The 9,510-nt window shown below is 47.9% G+C and overlaps 1 pseudogene; it reads left to right on the top strand.

Annotated features, from left to right (window-relative positions):
* The first annotated feature begins 7,037 nt into the window (after positions 1 to 7,037).
* LOC149338623 (uncharacterized) lies at positions 7,038 to 8,940 on the top strand (annotated as a pseudogene).
* Positions 8,941 to 9,510: the final 570 nt, after the last annotated feature.

The following is a 9,510-nucleotide window of genomic DNA, read 5'->3' as shown; positions in this document are numbered from 1 at the left end:
TCCAGCAACCTCGTCTTCGACGTCCCTCATTCCCTCTCCGGCACACGACCATGCTACCTCGTCTGTAACAAACTGGTGGCAGCGGTGGGGTGCTGCTACCTCGTCCTTAACAAACTGGTGGCAGCGGTGGGACGCGAAACATCGGACGCCAGCGGAGAGTTGCGGACAACGGGACGCTGAGTAGCAGAACGGCGAGTCGGGGGCAATGCAACGAGCCCTGTGTGTTGACTGGTTGCCTGCAGCGGAACGACTGCGCTGGATTCTTGGCTGCGAGGTTTGGTGAGTGTGGGACTTTCTTCTGCTGAGTTTTGCCAGGCTTTGTTAGTGTCAGGAACAGAGCTGGTAATTGGGTTGTCGTTGCTGCTGGGTTAGTTGCAGCAAGACAATAGCGGGCAGTAGAGAAGCAGCACTCGGAGCAGCCATGAATTTGAAGACGCTGCGCAAACCAAAGTTACTGGAGCTTGCGAAAGAGTTGGGTCTGGATGTATCAGACAAACTCGGAAAACCAGAACTGCTGAAGGCTATTCTTGCGTTAGAGGCTGAAGATGACGAGCTTGAGGAATGCCTTGAGACCATTGAGGAGAGGGAATTGGCAAATAAAAAGGAGGAGGAACTCGAAAGAGAGCAGCGGAAACAGGAACGCGAAAGAGAGCTGCGGGAACAGGAACGCGAAACAAAGCTGCGGGAACAGGAATACGAAAGAGAGATGCGGGAACTCACGCGTGAACTTAAACGAGATCGCACACTCATTCCTCTGATCGCGTTAAGTGTTCTTAGAAAAGGCGAAAATTTCAGAGCTTTTCTAGAAAATTTTGAAAGAATTTGCATGGAGGAGCAGCTAGATGAGGATTATTGGCCAATTGTGTTGATGGGATTCCTCCCATGTGAACCTTGTAATGTCTGGGCGAGGTTGTCTGACGAGGATGCCCACAACTATTGCGATAACCAAAAGTGCGCTCCTCCGATACTTTCGTATTCCCGCGGAGGCAGATTTGGAAGGCCAAATTGACGGTGGTAAACTACACCGCGAGAGTGTCAGGGACCGAGTTAGAAGCTCCGCTCAGTCGCCGGATGACACGAGTGCTGTTCAGAAGTGGTGGCATAGGACAGGTTTGGTCCAGGAAAGAAAAGCCACTTCGGCAGCGAGGACCGAGGAGTTCGGTCAAGAAGCTAGCGAAGAGTGCAGATCCACAAGCCGTGAGGGCTCGGGCGATAATATAGGCACTAAGGCTAGCAATGAGGAAGAGTGCAGATCCGGCAGCCATGAGGGCTCGGAGGATAATGTAGGCACTGCTAAAAATAAGGAAAGGGGCAATTCGTTGGTTTTAAGCCCAGAGAAGCATGCACTTTCCGGGAAGGAGGCTGATTGCTGCGATCGAGAAGGTAGTACCCAGGACAATAACGCGACGTTAGCCGAACAGCGTCTCATAGTTCAAGTTCCGGGCAAGAGCGTTAGGGTAGTAGGATCGATTAGCAAGCCTCAGGAGAGCAAGTTATGCTCAGCAGGAGGTAAAGTGCTGTCGGGACAGCTGGCTACTGCGACCTGCGGTGACTCACCGAAAGCACGAGCCGATAATTCGAACTTAAGGGTGAAATACGGCTCGGTGCTGCGTCAGAGAGAAGATGCGGAGGGTGAGGACACCGCGAGAAAGGGAGGCGCGCAGGGCCGTTCTGCGAAGGCAGTTTTAGGAAAGCGGCCGCGCTCAGAGAGAGCTAAGCCAAGGGGTAGACCGCAGAAAACGGACGAAGGACGGGCTCAAAACATTGTAGGGATTAAGGCCGGTGAACAACGTAATCGTCGGATACTGCCACCACGGCACTCAAGATGCGACAGGCACCGCACTAGGGCCAGACTGGCTAGGCGTATACAGACAGCGAGAAAGCCACCTGGCCCATTGTGGCCACGCTGCGGTAGCAGGACGCGTAAAACTCGGAGCGGGCCACAGAGAAGCCCGCACTGCTACTGTACGAAAGAACGCCGCAGAACGCGCTCCAGAGGAAGGACGTTGCCGAATCAAGAAAGGAGTTCTCGTAGGCGTTTCCTTCATGCGCGACCGTCAACCCCTCGCTTTCAACTGTTCAGACGCTGCTCGGGTGATGATGACGCGCGGCCGGTGTGCGGAACAAATCGTAGTTGCCTGGCGTCTGGGGCTCGCAGGTGTCGAAGAGCAGTTGAATTTTGCCGATTGTCGGCTGCTAAAGCCACTGTTGGTGTGCGTCCGCGCAGGGCGCGGTTGAAGAATAGGCGACCCCTTTGAGCCGCGGCGCGGCTCGCTACCAGCGGATTCCGAGGATGTCTCTGCTGTTTGTTTTTTTTCTTTTTTAAACCATTCCTGCAGACAAAAAGTTTTGCAGAAAAAAAAAGTTTTGAGCAGGAATAGGTTTCGGACGCGTTGGGTACATTGGAAGCGTTTCTTTTGATAAAAACTGTTTTGAAACATGCACTAGTGGTGCCCATATGTAGCAGCGTCCGTTAAAACGTGAAGTGCTAGCCAGACGGGCCATTTAGGCCACTAGCATAAGCGCCTAGAGTCGCTAGATTTTATGGCATTGTCTGATTTTGAGCGAAGCCTTGCGGGGTTATGGAAGGTGACGGCAGGATCTTGTCATGCAAAATGAAGGGAAAACAAGCGCGTTCGTAATTGCCGTAGTCATTACGAATTGGAATACATCACAAAAAGGGGAGTCTCAAAGGTAATGCCGATAGCTTAAGCTGAGGTCCCTAGCGCAAGAATCAACATCATAGTTGCAGTTTGCTGGTAGTTTTTTTCCTGATATAGGATTTTGAGCCTATTGGTTTTGTTTATTGTTTTAAATTGAGATGCGGTTTGTGGTGTAATGTGCCGATCTGTGGGCATTTTCTGAGTGCTGCGGAACTACTCCCAGGGATTAATTGGTTTTGTAAGAGGGAAAGAGCCTGGCATTGCTTAGTGGGGATTGTGTCGTGCTTGCGGACTGAGCGGTTAGGTTTTCGGCGTGGTTCTAACGCTAGCGGAGCACGAGTCACTTTGCAGTGCCCTTTGGGAACCTGCACCTGCAAAGGAAGACTTCGGGGTGCGCTGAGTTCCAGAACCCCCGAGAGAGAACCGACCCCGGTTGAGACCAGCCTCAAGCGACATCCCTCCGGACAGCGGATGCTGTCCCCTGTCCATCGGGATCTCCTTCCCCCGGCGGGGCAGTCTGTTACGTCTCGCTTTCGTCGTGGGGAAGACAACGACATGGCAGCAGCGAAACGCCGACAAACCCCGAGACGCGCGTTGGGTGAGCGCCTGGATTGCCACGGATGAAGCGTCCGTCTGCCCGGTTGAGCGAGCGTTTCCCCTACACCGAGTGTGAACGCGCGTTCGTAATGCGCGGGAACGCCGCTCATGGACATTCCGGCGTCTGCGCTACGGTGATGGCATCGTTCCCCCCTCTCCCAGCGCGTGACGGCGGTGTGATCTCTCGCGAGTGAGTGAGTGCGTGTGTGTCTGTGATTGGTGCCAGTGAGAACTTCCTTCCCCTGCAGGCCCGGCCCCATCTAGGGACCCTAGGGAAGGGAACTCTTAAAAACCCCGGTAGCGGCACGGCCGAGGGGCTCTTTGTCATCATGGTCTTCTGATGAGCTGTCGTTATGCAGCGTTCCTGCAGCTCACTTGTAAATATGTAAATTCCTGTATAAAGTCCTCTCTCATTGTCTTTTTCCAGCAGCCTCGTCTTCGACGTCCCTCATTCCCTCTCCGGCACACGACCATGCTACCTCGTCTGTAACAAACTGGTGGCAGCGGTGGGATGCTGCTACCTCGTCCTTAACACTACCCTGTGCAGTGGTGGTGGTTCCCGTCGTCCTTGCTCCTAACGTAGCTTTACCAGCTCCACAGGGCTCATTTTTGCAGTCTGCTATTTAAAAGTGTTGTCAGGTAAAGCCAATCGTTATTCTTCAACCAACAAACGTCTGTGTCATCCTTCTAATCTTCATAATTTGCGAAGACATATGTACTTCTTTAGCCACATAGTTACTAAAAAAAATAACTGCTTGTTTTGTGATCAGAGCTAAAAAACTAAAACTTTACATATACAGCCATGCCTCGTTAGTATGGACTCAAATTATTGACAGGTTTTCGAGGGAAAAATTCTTTTCCATGCACTTGTACTTCATAACATGGAAACTCGCTGATCAGAGTGGACAAAGCAAAAATACATACAGCCTACTGTCGCATGTGTTCTTGTCACAATAATATGCAGAGTGGAAATACTTAAAACTTTGTATTTGAGAAGTTAAATAAAACACTGCTTGAACCACATACCTTTCATACACACTAGAATTGCCATCACATTGCTTGCCCCACTGTCTGCACGAAATTTTATGTTACCCTGTGAACTGCCAGGCACATCGACTTCTCCAGCTCACACTCTTTCTGGTTGCCAAAGCACTTCTCTTTGTCAGGGCTCGGCGACTCACATCGTGGCGTATAATGCTCATTGCACGAAATGAATTGAAGAACCCCAGGTGGTCGAAATTTCCGGTGGTCTTCACTACGGCATCCCGCATAGCCTGAGTTGCTTTGGGATGTTTCAACCCCATGAGGTAAACTGTAAACTAAATTATAATGAGCCATAAGTATTACAAAGTAAGGCACAAAAAAAAGACTTATGGGCATGACACATCGCGTCCGCGCCGCCAGCACAGCGGCGGGTGCTGTAGCAACAGACGACCGTGATGACCATGCGAGCGAAAGCAGGGGAAAATAAATTTTAAGTGACCGACGCTGCTGGCGCGACGTACGTGTGCGCACTGCAGCAGCGCAATGTCGCACATGTAGTGTTGCGCGAAGTGGTACAGCACAACCGGCAAGTGTGAAGAACGCTTCTTCAGTGCTCCTTGCTCTTGAAGAGCTTTATGAATTCAACTATTAATATTACTTGTTAAATGGCGTATCTGTCAGTGGTGAGAAGTATAAGTCAGAGAAGGTTTGGCGTAAGGTTCAGGCTGGGCTGAAACACCTAACGGTTACAGAAGGTACCGCAGTATTGTTAGCAATCACATCTCACCAGTAGAACGAACAGAAAAAAACGATCAAATGCCATCACTCCAAGCTGATTATTTTAGTAGAAGGCATTCAGATTCAGTCAGTAAAGTCTGCAAAGCAGTGCATGGATGCTTGGGATCCATTGCTCATAACTGAGTGCAATGCAATGAAACTGCAGCGTAATGATGACAACTGCGTCAAATGATACAAATGGATAACCATGCCGTCCACATGTGCACTCTAAGCTATGCTTAGAGTGCACATCGTGGTGAGCGCCTTTCTATCGTGGTGAGCGCCATCTTCCAAAACAAGCCTCAAACCAGGGATCAGAAGGCCAGCAGCAGCTCACAGGTATCGAGAGTAACGCGCATCCCAGTGTTGCCCGTTGGCTGTGGACTGCTTCGTCTGGTGTAATTTGCTGCCGGCGTGCGTGTGCGTGATCGTTTCCCGCGTTCATAGCGGCTCTCTTTGATGTCGGAAAGCTACAAAACTTCTTCTGGATAGCACTGTGCTGTTTACGGATGCACCAGCAACCAAAAGAAAAGGAATGCCGCGAAAAAAGTGCATTCTACAACTCACAACTCACGCCCTTCTTCATGAAGACTACGGGTGCAACATGTTTTTGTTGCACCGATTTCCCGCGGACCCTTATCTGAGGCAGCGTTCGATAAGTGGTGTGAATCGGAAAGACTTCATTCCTTCCTGCATGTGTTCTCTTCATTTTGTTAATGGGAACAGAACGGAGAAAAATCCGGAACCCATGCTTCGCCTTGGCTACCAAAGGATGTGCTATAAATATGTGGTAATAATGTCAAAATCTTATTTTGAACAAAACAGAGAGTGGTGGAAGTCTTAAAAGCACTGGCAGCGAGACAAGCTCTTCTACGCAGCCTGATAATGCGGTTAGAATGGCAGCTGTTGCACTATACTGCCGACAGCACAGATTTTTTTCAACTGTAATTGAACCCAGGTTTTCTGTGGTAATGCTCAGCCGACATTGCTATTTATTTTAAGAAATGTAGTTCAGCTTGATCTCTCCTTGCAGGAATCGGAGGACAATATCATTGTTTGTGCCCAGCCAGCACAGGAACTCCAGAGCAGTGAAATGGTGAGTAAGCAGGTGGCGGGACTTGCTTGCAGTTTTTTTGCAATGGTTTCAATGCTGCACTTGCACTGATTTGCATTATGAGCGAGCCACATATGTACCCTATATATTATTGGTAATAATGTGAAACTTTTTATTTTGGGCAAAACGAACATCGGTGAAAGTTTCCGGCAGCTTCAGGAGTGAGGCAAGCTCTTCTGTGCCGCATGCAGTGAGCAGTGAGTAAACTGTTGCAGTACAGCTTCCTAACAATTTTCCCCATTAGAATAAGCGGTACATGCCTGTTGTTTTGACAAAATGCTGCAGCTGGGGTGATGTTTAATGTCTCATTACCTTGTACATTGTAATAAAGTACTGTTGCATTTCAAATGAAGCAGGCAGCATAGGTTACTACACATGGTACCTTAGAAGGAGACTACCAGAAGCATGCTACAGATTTTGCAAGTGGAATATAGAGTCGCTGTAGCATTTCCACACTCCTTACTAACCACACACAGTCAAGGTCTGTTCAAACGAAGCTTACAGTGTTCATTTTTTACTTTATTAGTGATTACATGTGGCAGACCCATAGGTCAACTTAAACAACTATGTGACGATTCACTCTTGGAGCTTGATGTCCTGTTCCAGGCTACGTGAAAATCTGTGCTGTCTAGCCAGATTTCACAGCAGTCTACGTGGTAGCATGTCGACATGGCGAGTGGAACACTGGTTGTGTTCAACATTTTGCAGCCGTTTCGCACTTCTTGTTACTAAGCAATGCTGTGTAGCTGTGCACGCAGAGGGCAAGTGTGTAGCCGTATTCAAACATAAAAAAACGCTAATCAATCTCCAGTCACAAGCCGCTGCTTTATTTCAGACAACACAGGTAGCACCTCCACACTCTGGCTTGGATGCTGACACAGACTACAGCCACCATTACCGAGATGTGGTAAGTTGGTTCAGGAACACACGCTTTTCATTTGTATTGAATATGGCAGTGTACACTTGTCTTCACATGGATGCAGGTCACAAAAGAACATGCCAACACTATCACTGCTCTCGCTATTCAAGACACCACAGGCTGTGAATATCACTTATTCGGCCATAAGGCAGGCTATTAGCTTATTCATGCAACACATTGATAGTTGATGTTCATAGCACTACTGAAAAATTGGCAGGCACCATTAACACACAGAGAAAGAGCATGCTGGCTACATTAGGCAAAACAACTTCTTACTGATGCTCTGGTTAAGGGTTGAATGAGCTTTCTGAACGTCTACCATTGGCACAGTAGAGCGAAATAGTACTTGACACATTAGTGCGGCGTAACAGTATGTACCACCTTTGCAGCTTGACTATTTAAAACAAGGGCACCCAAGTGAAAAAGAGACATGCATATTGCTCGAGGTAACATCTGTGGGGACGAATTCAAAAGAAGTTCTCTCATGCGTCATCTTAAAAAAATGTTGATCATGGCGGCGTCTTAAATGTGGACGGTCGTTCCATGTAGCTGGACTGCTTTTTGTATGAAATCATTTGAGTTTTTCCAAAGTTACTGTTGGGGAAAGTTGGCCAGGCACAGGAATGTGAACCTAGCGCTGTTCTGGCTGTGTTGTCATGTTAGTGATCTATAAGCAGTAAATATTATAAAACACCTGTTGTGTATTTTGGCCATGCTACTACTGTAGCTTGTCAAACTTCGAATGTTGCGTTTTTAACGAAGTTGCCTGTTTTGTTTCAGGCAACGCAAAACATCAGCTGTCACAAGCTCTGACCTATGCCCTAGGATAGGCATTGTGAGTGTGCTTTACATAGGTGATTACGAAAGTTGTGGTAATAAGCAACAAATAACCGAGAATATACGATGCTCCTGCTGCATGCATACTTTCAGCATTCAAGGTAGTCTCAAATTCTACTGAAATTATGCCTTCTTCACTTCTGGAATACACAGGCTTGGCTGAGTGATTACTTGCAAACGGATTTCAATTGCCGAGTGTTATGAAATCTGTGTTATGGTAAATCAAAGCAGATGTTTATGTATTTTTCTTGTTTTGACGCACTGCTTCTGTTTTCTTGCAGGTGCCAACTGGCAGTGATGACTCATCAAACCACCGAGCACATAAAGACCACCCATACGCACAAATGGCTACACATTTGATTTTGACAAGCTCGTTTCTTCAGACATTATCAAAAGATGTCATTGTTTTGTATACAGGTTTACTTTGTCCAGCTTTCAGTAGGCTGACTAAAGTTACTAATGCACTGACAAATAAACCAACTTTACTGTCATAAGAGGATCAACTTCTTATGTGCCTTATGAGGCTTCGCCTCGGCCTTTTGTATGGCTACTTAACACGCATTTTTCAAGTGTCAGTTTGAACTGTCGGAAACTATACTAAATATATGTTGCAACCCCTTAGCCAAATAATGAAAAGGCCAGTTTTTTTGGCTCCCCAGGAAGGCAATCAGGAACAGCATGCCAGCATCGTTTATCAGGAATGGCTACGGCAACACAACTTGCACACTGGACTGTACTGAAGTTTCTCTGCAGCGTCATAAAAAGCTCAGGGCGGGAGCACAAACTTACAGCAGCTACAAAGCACGGAACACAGTCAAGTTTCTTGTCGCCATAGCTCCTAGTGGGTGCATTATGTTTGTCTCAAAAGCTTATGGTGGGCGTGCTTCGGACAAATATATAACAACGGACAGCCAAATTGGGGACTACCTTGTGCCCGGAGACGAAATCATGGCGGACCGAGGGTTCACCCTTGAAGAGGAACTCGAGTTCATTGGATTCCCCTCAACACACCAGTCTTCACAAAATGTATGCATTCCGAAATTGCTTGAACGTATGACTCAGAGGTTTGAACGGCTTCACGGGACGGAAGCAGCTGATAGAAAAGGAAGTCACCAAATTACGACGCATTGCCTCTGTGCGTATCCATGTCGAACGTGCAATTAACCGCATGAAAGCATACCGGGTGCTGAAGCAAGCCCTCCCTATCACCTCGAAGATGATGATCAGCGACATAATTTTTTTTTCTGTGTAGGGCTGTGCAATATGAAAGGACACCTCATAAAGCCGCAAAATGAAGCCCTCTAGGCAGAGGTGCTCCTTGAAGCAGGACCCACTCGAGCAGATGCAGCGTTAGAGCTCTGGTGGACGCTCAACCATTCCGAGGAGCCTTTGAACGAGCTCCTTGCGGCACTGACGCCAAAAAGGGCCTCCCAGTCCTCGCACACTAGATGTATATGACATAAGCATGCCTGACTAGGCATTTTAATGAAGATGTGTGATCCCTTTGCCTCTGCGCCACATTTATTATTAATTTCATAACTTGTTGAATACCCATTGCATGCAGTGTTTATGCTAGCCACAATAGATCTTTGGTCATAGAGCCAGACTTGAACAATAGT

This window comes from Amblyomma mixtum, chromosome 6 (assembly GCF_055824585.1).
Source record: "Amblyomma mixtum isolate Tamu chromosome 6, ASM5582458v1, whole genome shotgun sequence".
Classification (NCBI taxonomy): Eukaryota; Metazoa; Arthropoda; class Arachnida; order Ixodida; family Ixodidae; genus Amblyomma; species Amblyomma mixtum.
This window is presented reverse-complemented; position numbering and strand designations above follow the sequence as displayed.